Genomic DNA, 13,089 nt, shown 5'->3' with positions numbered 1-13,089 from the left:
TCAGGATAATTAATGATGTGAAAGATGAGAGAAGCAGAAAGCGGTTGCACTTCCAAAGCAGTCAGAACAAATCAATAGTAACTTCCACTTGTCTTGCCACTGCAGTTTGAGTGTCAGAATCAAGGTCGGCAACAAGTGGTACCCTTTGATGAACTTCACCCCCTGGTACCTTATTTCACCTGTGCTGTTGTAGTACGTAACACAGATTTTGATTGAAGAAGTTCCCCACAGTAGTGTCAGCTAATTTGAGAAGGGTCATACAAAAAAGGCAGGAGAGGATCATTACCCTTGGTACACTATTTCATCACATACCTTTTCGGTACTGCTCTGCTGTTGCAAGCTTTTTGGAAGAAAGCAGTTGGGCTGGGTTGACTGTAATGCCAGAACATCTTTCATAGTTTTGCTTTCTTTTGGGAAAACAGCTTAGTTGTTTTTCTGCACTGCTTCTGCAGCATTCTTCATCTTAATCATTCATGAGTTGAATCCTTGAGCTTGTTTGTATTCAAGTCTCATTTCAGTTCGCCTAGGGAGCCTGTCACTTTGCCTTCTTCAGGGAAGTCACTGTAAGCAAACCAGAAAGAACCAGTAAGGCCATCTAGTACGATCCTTGCGCCCATGGATGGCTCATACTTTAATACTAAATGAGTTAAAGCAATGAAAAGTGTCTTAAATTTTTATTACTTAGCACATCAAACAACTGGCAGAATCTACTTTGAAGACCATTTTCCTCCTTTGCCCAAGATCCAGAAGGAAAATAGTACTCTGGCTTCCTTAATAGCAGGCTGTCTTTAGGATTTCTTCATGTCTTCAGACAGTGGCTTGGAATTACTGAGTAGGGCACTGAAGATCCCCAGACAGTCACAACAATGTACAAATGATATGGGATATTTGGTTTGGTCCTGTCCTTTAACCTGTTTGTGTTTTTTATACTTTACTCCAGCAAATGCAAAGAAATGATCAAAGGAGTGAAATCATGTGGTTGGGGATTTAGGTCTATAAATAAACTCAGTTTAAAAATGGATTCTGGGTCCCCCTTTCTCACCTACAATAATTTCCATTCCCTCTATACAGACCGTGACTTTGGTACCAAAGGAAAGGGAAGGCCTGCACTGCATCTGTAGATGGAAGGATATTTAGGTTAAAGATCTCAGTTTCTCTTTTGGAATCAGTATTTCATTGGTAAAAACTGTAAAGATGCATTTATAGTGCTAGCTCTTCTCACTTCAATTAATCTTAAAAAAAAAAGTTTTAATGTAAATATAGAAATGGAATATATAAATATCAAAGTATTTCATTAACATATGCATGACATATCCATATTGGAAATAGGAAACTATTCTTTTCAACCATGTGATAAGTCTACAGTGTATTTTGCACTTGAAAATGTGTGTTGGTTAGAAGATAAGAAACTGAGACACCCTTTTCTTGTTCAGATGAAATAGGATATCATACTGCACTGGTGGATCTCAGAGGTATCACCAGTCTTTTTTCAGTGTGTTTAATTAGCCACTTTAGCATAGCAGATCAGTGGGCAGCATAATAATCTGTTAGACTTCACAGTAGCAGCTGATAGCAAATTATATCACCTGTGACTTAAAAGCCTGGAACAAGGTTGGAAGTGGGGTGAGGGGAAAGTCTGTTTGCTTCACACTACTGAGGAAAGACTTGGCCACTTAAAGGCTGCTTCCTTCAGATGTCGAGAGAGGGAGAACCTCTGTAAACGTACAGTAATGCAGATTACCTGAGTAAAACATAAATTTTGCAGGAGCTTTTTATTCTTAGTTTAGAACCTCTTTTACAAATTTTTTTTCTTTTCTTCAGAGAGATGCTTTAAAGACCCTACAAATTTTCCTGGATTTTATAGCCCCATGTGTCATTCTAGTACCATGTTTTCTTCTGTCCTTCCTTTCACTTAATCAATTAATTCTGTTTTTAAACTCCTGCTATTTCCTGAAATATTTTGGTATGCACTCAGACAATATAATTATTTAAATTTTAATTTTAATCTTCTATATGTAAAGGTTCACTTTAGAGAGTAGGTATAATTTCTGTGTTCCTGTGGGCACCATTAAAAGTAAGTCATAAGCTGCATACCCTCACAGTCTGTCTTCTGCTGAAGGAAACCAGTACTGTTCTCTGTTGATAATAAGACCCTACATGCCTTTTGAGTGTGCCCCGAGGGTATGGCTTCCCGGGTACACCTCAGTGCGGTAAAGATCACCAGGTAGTTGCGCTACACGACAATTCAGTTATACTGGCCAGCATATCATGCTAGCACAGCTAACCTGCTTTGGTCCCTCTGTGGACACCCCTTTAGAATATTTGGGACGTGGCCCCTCAGTTGTGTGGCCCCTCAGTCAATAACAGCATATTTCCCACTTCAGCAGGCATAGCTATGTTTAAAAATACTCAGATCCTGCCATGACAAACCCATAGAAGTACCCAAGATTGCATCTATATTTATGTGCCGTAGCAGCCCTGAAACCGGGCCTGAGTCCAGATTTGCTGTTTAACCTTCACCCTCAAGGCCAGGTCACTCTCAGAGTTAATATAGATAATAGCAAAGATAATGTTTCTTTTAAGATGATGACATGGGCAGGGTGAATGGTGTTCAGTGAAGGCCTGTTCTGCAGATTGGATGTACCATGCCACTCTACCAGTTTCTGTTCTTTCCATCTGGCCACCTGGTTTCATCAGAGGGTCAGTGTCTTGCAGAGAGGATGGCATAAGGGCCCTTAAGAGACTCATAATGTTATCTTCTGCAAAGAATAGAGAGGGTCTGAACTCTAACCATACTGAGGGATGTTTTACTTCCGGAGAATCTCAGAATCCTGCTACTTCAGTGAATATAAACATAAATACACAGAAAAGAAAACTTTTGAGGGAACTGATGCTAGCAAAACCAGCTTTGAAGTTAAAATAATTTAGAAAAAAATAGATCATGAAGAGACTCTGATTAGCTAATCTATCCGTCTGCCTGAAAGCAGGATTAATACCTGAAAAATATTAGGTTACCTTTTTAATTCTGGAGATTAGATGGGAAAGCCTGCTTAGATGAAAGTTATTTGGACCCTTTTTAAACTGTGAGTTAAGGAAGCAGGTCAGAGCAGTGAATTTCTATGCAAGATTCATTGGTCTGTGCAAGGATAATTCTTTTCAAGAGATGGAACTAAGATATTTAAAGGGCACATCAAGTATTCATGACTTGTTCTGTAAGTCATAGCATCCTACTGGTAACTCACCTTGATGTGATCTGGGTTGTTGTACTGGATAAAGATGGCTTTGCCTTTGGAAATTTAAAAAAAATATATAAGTGGCATTTTTAAATTACAGGATTTTTTCTCTTGCCATTGCCTATATCTACAACAACATTGTTCCAGCCTGAGCTTTTTTCCTTGCAAAGAAGCTGTGTCTTTTGCGGGCAATTGAATTTTTACTATGGGTTATTATTCTTCTTTATGAAAAAATGGATAAATGTCTTTAATGCCCAAACCATCATTGTGCTCTGTACTGGACTGCTGATAGTTTTGTGGGTAAGCGTAATCAGCCCCTTTTCCCCAGAGAGAAGAAAAAAACCCCAATGATTCTACATACTATCTTTAATGGAAGCAGAGTTGGCGGTATTGTTTCTTTCTCTGTGGTCATCCAAAAATTAAAATGGAACCTGGTTCACTAAAGATTTTGCTTTCCCTGCTGTATACAAGTGTTTAGAGAAAAAAGTCAAATCCCTTGGTAGGATTTTTGAGAGGTATTTTCAGCTGTACAGTTATTCAGGGAAAGGCTCACTGCCCTGATGACAAGAATCGAACACCTGTGGACAAGCTTATTGACAGTTTATTTAGGTAGTAAATGCTGGGTATGCTGAAGTCATTGTCTTTGCAGGGCTAACTTTGAGTGGCTTACTTAGTTCCTAGTTTTTCCAGGGGCACATCCTAAAACCCTAGTGGTGGAAAAAGCCTGCTTCTCCAGCAGAAGTCCCTCTTATCTGGAGCCCTCTGCATGCCACTATGGTTCTTGAAGGCTGAACATGTCTCTCAGGCTCAGCGTCCCTTCTGTGTGTTTATGTGTGGGAGAGGTGGGGTGGGTCGGTCACTGCGAAGCCCCGGACAGAGCAATAGAGTACTGCACCTTCTCCTTGAGTGGTAGCACAGATAGTGCCAGAGCTGGAGGGCTGCCAGTTTGCATCATGTGCCAGCAAACCTCAGCTAATGTGTAGTCACCTGAGGACTGTTACCAGCCCTTGCGTGTCTGCTCTAATCTGTGCTGCTTCTGACAGCCAGCTAGATCTCCATGTGTCGATCACGGTTACGGGTAATGAGTCATGTGTTCTGGGAGATGTCTGAGAGGCGCTTGTGTGGATTTTTATTTTTCTCCCCAAGCAGGGATATTTGATATCAGAATCTCATGTCAGGTGTAACTTTACTCTTCTGAATTGAGAATTTTGCTTATTATGGTGTATTCAGTAGACTACCTCTTCAATGTTCCCAGGATCAAAGAACCCAGCCCTGCTGGAGGCTAAATACTAGGTTTCTGCTCCTGATAAAAAAAAAAATCGTGTGATATTTTGACACCCTGTAATGCTTTTGTTCATCTGTATAATGTCAATGCAACAGCTTCACATTGCAGAATAATTCTAGTCAAAAGAGACTCATGTTAAGAAAGGCAGCTGACACCAGTCTTAGAAAAACTACTTGAAAACTGACATGAGTTTCTGCAGAAGATTCATGTCTGTGCCTACTGTTTGCATAACAAATACCATTCATGCCTAATACAAACCTTGACTAACTATCCGAAATGTTGTCTTTTTGGAATTGGCATACAGGTTTTGCGTCGGAGTCAATAATTGTATTCTAACAAGGAACACAGTATTCAACATCTTAATTACTTCTCAACAATACATTTCTCTGATGGCAATTTCTCTGCAAGAGCTCTTTTGTAGGAATTCTTCTGTAATGAGGATTAACTATTCACAAATTGTAGAAATAAAATACCACACTTAGATACACTGTTTATACCAATAGATATAAAAAGTAAAATATCTCCATCTGCTTTGTTACAGACATTTGAGTAGATGTCTTGAGGTCAGATGAAAAGGCCAGCCTGGCTCAGGTGCCAAAAGCAAAAACCTGTAGAAGGGGAGAAAAACAGGGCAGGTACATGTGATGCTTTGCCTTGAGTAACTCTTCAGGAACTTTCTCTAGAAGTGATGATATTTATCAACCCTCAACAGATTTCTCTTCCATGAACTTGTCTGGTCCTTCTAAAACTATCTGAGCTTCTGATGGGGATTTCCACAGCATGTTACGTGAAGAATCACATCATCTTGTTTCATCTTGCTTTTATCCTGCCACCTCTTTGTTTTCTGTGATGCCTTTTAGTCCTTAGAGAGGACAATGAGCAGCTCATTCCTAGGCACTTGTTCCTTGACAATCACGACTTTACAGATCTCTGTCATATTCCCCATCTCCATCATATCTTTTTCCAGAGTTGTCCCAGTTTCCTTATCACTTCATTTGAACTAGCCTTTGAACCACTAGCCTTTGAAAAGGCTGAACATTTTCTATTTCTTTTCCATACTTTTTGAGAGGAGGACAGTAGAGCTGAATATGCTATTCAGAATGTAGGTGGATTTACAGAGCCATGTTTATATAGGGGCTGCTCTTGAAAATGAGTTAAAAAAAAAGAATCCATTTTCAAAATATGGATAAACTTTATACCATCCTAAACATAATAGACCACAGAGATTAGATTAATACTGGGGAAATAAATTCTGTCTTTCCTAAAAAAAAGATGATAGTTTGCTGTAGAATTTAGCTATTTGGGAACTAGGAAGTGGGCCAACATCAACTCATTGTTGCCTCAATTTTTAATGTTGCTGCTCATGTGTAGCTTCATTCCAGCAAGCAGGTTATTTCTGCAGTATATGTGAATGCACTTTCTGTGTGCATTAAACCATTTTTAGATATATAAATATGTTTGAGTCACTGAGCCCAACAAAATACCAGCACAAAAATAAATGAAAACTGCTGACCTATGCTCTGTCTTAAGTCTGTTAGCACTTTTCTCATATATTGTGGAGAGGAAGTGTTTCTGGACTGTGTTGTGTATGTGCTGTGTCCAGATGGTGAGAGCCAGGTTATGAAGGTATTCTTTTGCTTCACAAGTTGAGAAAAGATTTTCCTTAGTTTATAATTTTTTTGATGTGTAGTACTACCTCTCTTAGAGGTTGCAGTTGATGTTGGAGTTATGTACATGGCCTTGGAGGGGTAATTATTTGACATGATTTGTGGATAAAAGACTGATGAAAATGAAACATAACAGTGACCTATCTACCCTGTAAAGTTGGTGATCTTTTTCTAACTTACTCCTGACACTTTCATCCAACCAGTGTGCAAAGGAACCTCACCAAACTGTGATTAAGGTGGTATCCACCCTGCAGCATTTCTGCTTGAGAAGAAAGGCTGAAACTGATTCAGACACAAAATTCTGCCTGTTACAGCAGTTATCTCAGCAGCCTGTGGGCATATATGTACTCAGAGTTATGGGCTTTCAACAACATGATCCCTCTTGTATTTTCTGAAATTTACTGAGATGTCATGGTAATATTAGTGTGGCAGGAAGAAATGCACAAAGGAGAAGAGGAGGGATGATGAAAATCTGCGAGAAGAATCTGTCTTAAGAAAATATTTCAGAACAGGTGTCTAGAGAATTTCAGGCTTTATAAAGTTTTGTAAGTTTGGGGGTTTCTTTATTTGTTTTTAATCCTACTCTAGGAGAAAAACTCCTGAGGTGGTACGTTTTGTGAGATTCCTGCTTTACTTACTGTTTGTATGGTGGTGAGCAGTAAACCACTGTTTTGCCTTTTCAGAGGAGGGAAGGAGGACCAGAGGCTGTACACTAGCTTGTTCTGGTTTTCCATGCCAGCACTGGCCTATACCATGTGCTACTTCTCCCTGACAGTTGTAGAAACCTGTGCAGCTATAAGTATGTTTCTTCTCCACAAGGACATGTTTGCTCAACTGCTTTACCTATAGCTGGTAATGGTGATAGCTGACAAGTGCTGTTGTGATGGTGAATGTGAGACATAATTTGTATAAAGAGGTACTTGGTCTGAGATGAGAAAATAGGCAGCATTTTGTATGTACAACCCCTTTTTTGGATCTCAAATCTCAAAATCCTGCTTCTTTTTGGGATGGGGCTTGCCATAGGGGATACGGGCTGTAACACCGCTGTGATGGAACGATAACGACATCCCATATAAGAGGCAATATAGCGAACTGCCATTACACATGCATTTATTTTTACATACATACATGGTTATCAAGTAAAGGTATTTAAATTGAAATGAAGACCTTTTTTGCTTTGGTGATTAAAAACGTTTCCTAAACCAGCAGCGGTGAGGGATCCCTCAGCACATTTCTCAGTGATGCTTAGTGTTTTTTTCTGAAGTAACCCAGGAAAGAGTTCGTGCTTATCCCACAAGCTGGTTGCACCATATCCCATTTCATAGGGAAGTTGTGTCAATGGCACAAAAAGACCTTGAGAAATACAAATAGGTGTGTGTTCAGTATTTTGAGGAGGCTGTGGAGACAGGATATGTTTTTTATCACAAAATGTTTCTTGTGTCTTAACTCAGATATGCATTATTGTCATTAAATCACATGTATAATTTGGATGCATACTTCATAGTCAGTCCCTGGCTATGATCCTAAAGGGGTTTATGTTAAAGGAGAGCAATGTAAACAAAAATACAGAGGGTATGTGCATAAGGGGTAGAAATATTAGAAGAATGAGCTGAATAGGAAAATAAGACTGAGAAAGGTGAACATGCCTCAGCACTTCTAAATTCTTGATTATTGGTAGGTGTTTTAGATATGTCGTAGAACAGTCACTGCAAACAATGTGGGTGAATGATCCTTGTGGGAGAAAGAAGTAGGCAACGTCTTGAATGTGATAGTAGAAGCATGATGAAAAAATGAGTTAAAATTAGTAAGACCATAGCAAGCACACTGGCAGCTGCAAGTAATTGTCTGTACTGGTGCAACATTGGACAAATGCAGTGAACTCACACTACCTTATGCTATGGTGCCCTGAGAATACGAGGAAGGGTTTGGTGGTGTGAATCTACGATTGAGGAAGGCACTTTGCGATGTTTAATAGCTTTAAGCCATCCTAAATCAGACTGACTTAAGTCTTCAACCCACATTAATTTTAAGAACACTGATTCTCATTGCCGTGTTGAGTTTAAACAACTAGACTTGAAAATTTTTTTTTCTCCTGTAAAGTTTCTTTATCCTGTCATTTTTTAGCATTCCATGCGCTAGCATGTTAGTAGGGTTGTAAGTCTACAGGACTTCTTTACAAGGATTCCTGTCCAGTTCATAGATTTATGTTCTGACACTAAAATACTAGTTTTGAAATGATGCTTAGCTCCATTGTTTCCTTAGAAATGTATTTTAACAGCCTCTGCTCAATGCATCTATCTCTAAAAGGAAGAAGGCAAGAGTGTAGTATAAAATCAGTAGAAATTTGTCTTATTACATAATTCTTCATATTATGTCCAAATTCAAATGCCACTTGTAGGAGCTACAGGAAGAATATTGAGGAAGTGTATTTCTTCTTTTCTGCTTTCTGCTGAAATTACTCACTGACCTGCAGTATTTGTTTTCTTGAGAAAACAGATTGTTGACATTCCCGGTGTGTCTCTGCATCTAGCAAAACAATATATTGGCAACCATGTTATATTTCTGTGACTTGAACAGTACTGAAACTATTAGCTGCTTTCATGGATAAGTCTTGACCGAAGTGCACAGACTTTGGTAAGCTTCTGCAGAAATGATTTGATCTTTCTACAAATTGAGCTTCAAATACTTTTTCTCCCTTTCAGTATGTAACAGTAGAATTAAAGCACTGCCTTGACTTACTGATTTGAAATCATCTTCCCCTTAGATTTCAGGAGGTTCTGCATTTTTATAATATAATGTTTTACGAATGTGGTATTTCAGACACGTTCATTTTGGTGGTAAGCTTCAGAGCAGTTTATCTTTTCCCTTTCACAAATAGATAAAGATAAAACAAATGAAAACCTTCTCTAACAACTTTGATTTGAAACAAGAAATCTTTGCCAATGCTGATTTTGTGCAGTCTTAGGTAAAGGCACTTGAGGCTGATTAAAGGAAGGCTAGTCTCAACACCTGAACAGCTAGTGGTATCAGCACAAATGTCCTCTTAAAAAAAGCAATTTTTTTTTCCTTGACGGTGGTTAATTTATGAGTGGTGGTTAATTTTTTGATCCACACATAGTATTCTGACTACCTGTCGTCAAATGAGTAGACATCATCCCATCTGTTAAACTATATAACTTAATATAAAGAAAAGGAAGAGTGCACACAGAAATTTATAAGAAAACATCGGGAACTTCTTCAGTCTGGAACATCACTAATCATTCATTCCACTGACTCTCAGTGATCTGACCATCTGGTCTTGCAGAAAGCAGAGCTGCATTTCAGTGTCCTTCACTTCAGACACTTTTCACTGAAAATGCAGATTTTGGTTAATATCGGTTCTCAGTTAAAGTCATAAAGTTGCCATGGTCTAAGAAGTGAGGTATCAGAAGTGTAGGTTTCTTTTTTTTTTTTTGAGAAAATGAAGTGGGTTTCTGTTGGCATTGCTTCTGCAGTAGTAATCATATTTCTATTTCTCAAATAACATTTACTGTTTTTAATAAGTTGTTTTATCAGGGTTTTTTTCATTGAAGACCATCTTTTCATATTCAGACAGGTATCATTTTATATGTATTTTCACATGGTTTTCTATCTTGTTTCTTCATTCATACACACAAACATGCATATACACGCATACAGTCTCTCTTACTGTTCATATATTGTCTGGAGCTGGTAGTGCCAACTTAAGCTTTTTTAGCAGGCGTTATCTAGAAATGTTATTATTTGGCTGTACAGAACTCTGCAAGATTTGAATCATTCAGGCCACAGTTCTACATTCAAGTATCAGTTTCACACTGAATCCTTTTTTAAGATGATAGCAAGAGCTTGTTCTTTCAAAGAACAAAGTTAAGAGAAAATAGAGTGCTCTGTCCAAATTTTACAAATCATTTTGGAGAAGCTCTGGTGCATATTCTCAGCCTTTGGGAGTACAACGTGGGGAAGGAAAGGAAATAGGACCAGAAGGTTGTTTTGTGTGAGGGAGATGCTCTTGCTGAATCTGTGGGGAATTTCCCATTTCTGACAAAGTTTTAAACCTTTGAGAAAATGTTTACATGTGATTGGCAAAGACTTGTTAGAGGTTTAGCAGTTAAGCTCTCACAGGATTACATCATTTCTGCACATATAAGCTCTATAGAGCTGTCACTTAAAAGCTGAGTTACTATACACAGAGGTGGTTGTGAGGCCAGGTAAAGTAATAAGAAGCAATGAGCCTCAGGGTCTTAGAGAACTGACAGCTGGCAGGCAGAGGGAGAGAGGGGCAGGAGGGTGGGATGGAGATAATGGTTCTGCTTGGCAGGGAAGAGTAAGACCAGATGAGGAGTTTACCTGGCTGCAGCTTTAGAAAAATAGAGCCACAGGTTCTGTGGTGCCTGGGATGAGTGCTTCCTGAAGCCTGGAATGGTGGTACCTGAGACTTGCCAGTCCTTTGTTGCCAGCAAACATCCATGAAATCCACTGGCAGTCTCAGCCACTCTAGCTGCAGATGTATGTAGAAGAATACATCCTTTCTCTTCTTATATCCCCTTCTTCTTTCCTTATGTGTTTGCCAGCTTCTGCACAAAATGAGATGGGTGTCCTGATTCTACAGTTAACATTCTTATATTCTACCCAACTTCAACTAATTGCAGAAGGCCCAGCCTATGCCAAGGATCCAGCAGGGTGGGAGAGAGCAGGAGGGTTCCTGTGGAAGAACTGAACTTATGATTTTGTAACTCAAGACTATTGCAATTCCTATGCATGAGAGGATCTGGTCGTGATTGTTCAGACAATCTTAAATGTGCCATTTCTTTTAGTGTGAGTGCTTGTCTTTGTGATAATAAGCCTTCTAATTCAGCTTCAGTGTTGTGTCTGCAGATAAACATTTGTGTGTACACATGTACACATAAATATATCTGTTTCCTTAACTGATTAGATGAAAGGTTATATGAGACTGCAGCTAGGAATAAGACTATCCAAAGTTAAAAGATTAAAAAATTTATATTTTTGCTTGTTGCTTTACTCCGCAGAGGGTTTAGAAACCCAGTATGCTAGAGTTAACTCTAAGGTATATTGAAATGCATGCTTCAGACGTGCAGCTATCTTAATAAAGCCATCCTAGTCTTTCCAATATAACTAGAATGTTTGTGTCTTCAGTTGTCCTTGCCTACCCCACCCATCACACTATTCAAAAAGCAGTTAGTAACTTTGCAGTTCAAGTCAAAGGTGCTTAGAAAAGGATAGAGCACCACCCAGTTTTTTTTGAAAGAACTGTGCCCAGCACATGGTGAAGACTCTCATCATCTTTGGAGCAAAGGGGACTGGAGGCAGTGGAGGGGAATGTAGTGAAATAGAGGAAGTGATCATCAGGGATCAGCAGTGGGGCTGTAGGAGTGTGAGGGTAGGTAGAGTATGAAAGGGTTAGAAGATGGGAAACCACTGAAGGGGTTCAAAGGAAGAGTGTGTCACACAGGAACATCTTCAAACAGAACAGACATCATGTCAAACAGATCAGAGGTGGAGGTGGGGTAACTAAGAGGAGTTTCAGTAATCAAAGTGTTTCAAGCTGGCATGGTAATTCTGAAAGCAGAAGTGAAAAGTTCCTCAGAAGTACTGGGTGGGGAGAGAAGACATGGAGTTTTGGGGTGTTTTTTTTAAGCGAGCAAGATCTTGAAGACAGTGTTTCAACTCAGAAGGGGGGAGGTTTCAGAAAGGGTTCACTAGGTGGGTACGACTCAAAAAATGGAGAAACAGTTACACCTTCACCTGGGCTAGCTCAGCGGTGCCTTTTAGAATCAGTGGTTGCAGTCATTTACATAAATTCAATAATTGAATCACCCATAATACTGAATTGAAGGGACTTTTGAAAATTCCAAGAAAAATTGAGTACAGTGGAAGACAACAGATCAGATAATAAGCTTACTCATTTTGTGAGAAATGAACGCCAAAACCTCAACCATTCAGCTGTTGGATTTTACAGGTGAGCTTTTATTGCCATCTACTGGTTTAAATAGGCAGTTTGCTCTACTACAACATCCTCTCTAAGAACCCTTTGGAAAATGTTTGCTTACTTAGAAAATATTTTGAAGAGATTGTTTCAGAATATTCCTTAGGCAAGCTTATCTTTGGCATGATATCAGACAAGTCTGTTTGTAGTTAGCTATGTTGGCATGCCAAACTTTATGAAAGGGGGTTCATTTAAGCATCTGGAACCTGACGCACCCATAAACGCACTCCAACACACGCTTCACTTCGCAGGAAATCAGCTCTAGGAACACACAGAGGGTTTTGTACGTGTGCTGTGCAGTGGGTATGTGTGCATGCACTTTGAAAACTGGAGTTGTCAACATTTTTTTCTACTTTCAGCTTCCAAACTACTTATAATTGAGCAGGACTTGAAGAAAAACTTTCTCTTAATTAGTTCTTCAGAATTTCTAATTACTCCAAAGCCCCAAAAAATCAGCAGGAGAGTTTGAAACTTAGAGGCTTGATTAAATTAGGTCTGAATCAAGTCATTGACAAGGTGAGATTAGCTTTTTTTATAAATATAGCTATGAAAATGAAAGGCCCAGTTCTGTGTCTTTCTCAAGCAAGACACCCATTGAATCCATAATCCCTTAATAAGATCTCTAGGATAAGTATCTAATTTCTCTGAATTCCAAAGCCTTTTATATAATTTTCTATTCAGTATGAAATTTCTAAGAGCCAGATTTTCAGTTCTTTTATGGAGCCATCCATGCTGTCTGAAAAGTCAATGCCAGGCTGCCACATAACTCAGATCTGAAGAATGTTTATCTTTCATCAGATGAACTAGGTGTTTGTGAAAGCACTCCCAGACTCCTGCAGATATGGGGAGCTCAAAATGAAGAAGATCATTCAAATTATTTAA

At 39.0% G+C, this 13,089-nt stretch overlaps 1 protein-coding gene across 5 annotated transcripts in view; it reads left to right on the top strand.

The window, feature by feature from the left end:
* Positions 1-13,089, top strand: part of KIAA1549 (KIAA1549 ortholog) — an 81,251-nt gene that overhangs the window by 36,099 nt on the left and 32,063 nt on the right. The gene's annotated exons all lie outside the window — the stretch shown is intronic.

This window comes from Athene cunicularia (assembly GCF_003259725.1).
Source record: "Athene cunicularia isolate RWA chromosome 1 unlocalized genomic scaffold, athCun1 chr1_part2, whole genome shotgun sequence".
Lineage (NCBI taxonomy): Eukaryota > Metazoa > Chordata > Aves > Strigiformes > Strigidae > Athene > Athene cunicularia.
Note: the sequence above shows the minus strand (reverse complement) of the source record. Positions and strands in the feature narration are given on the sequence as shown.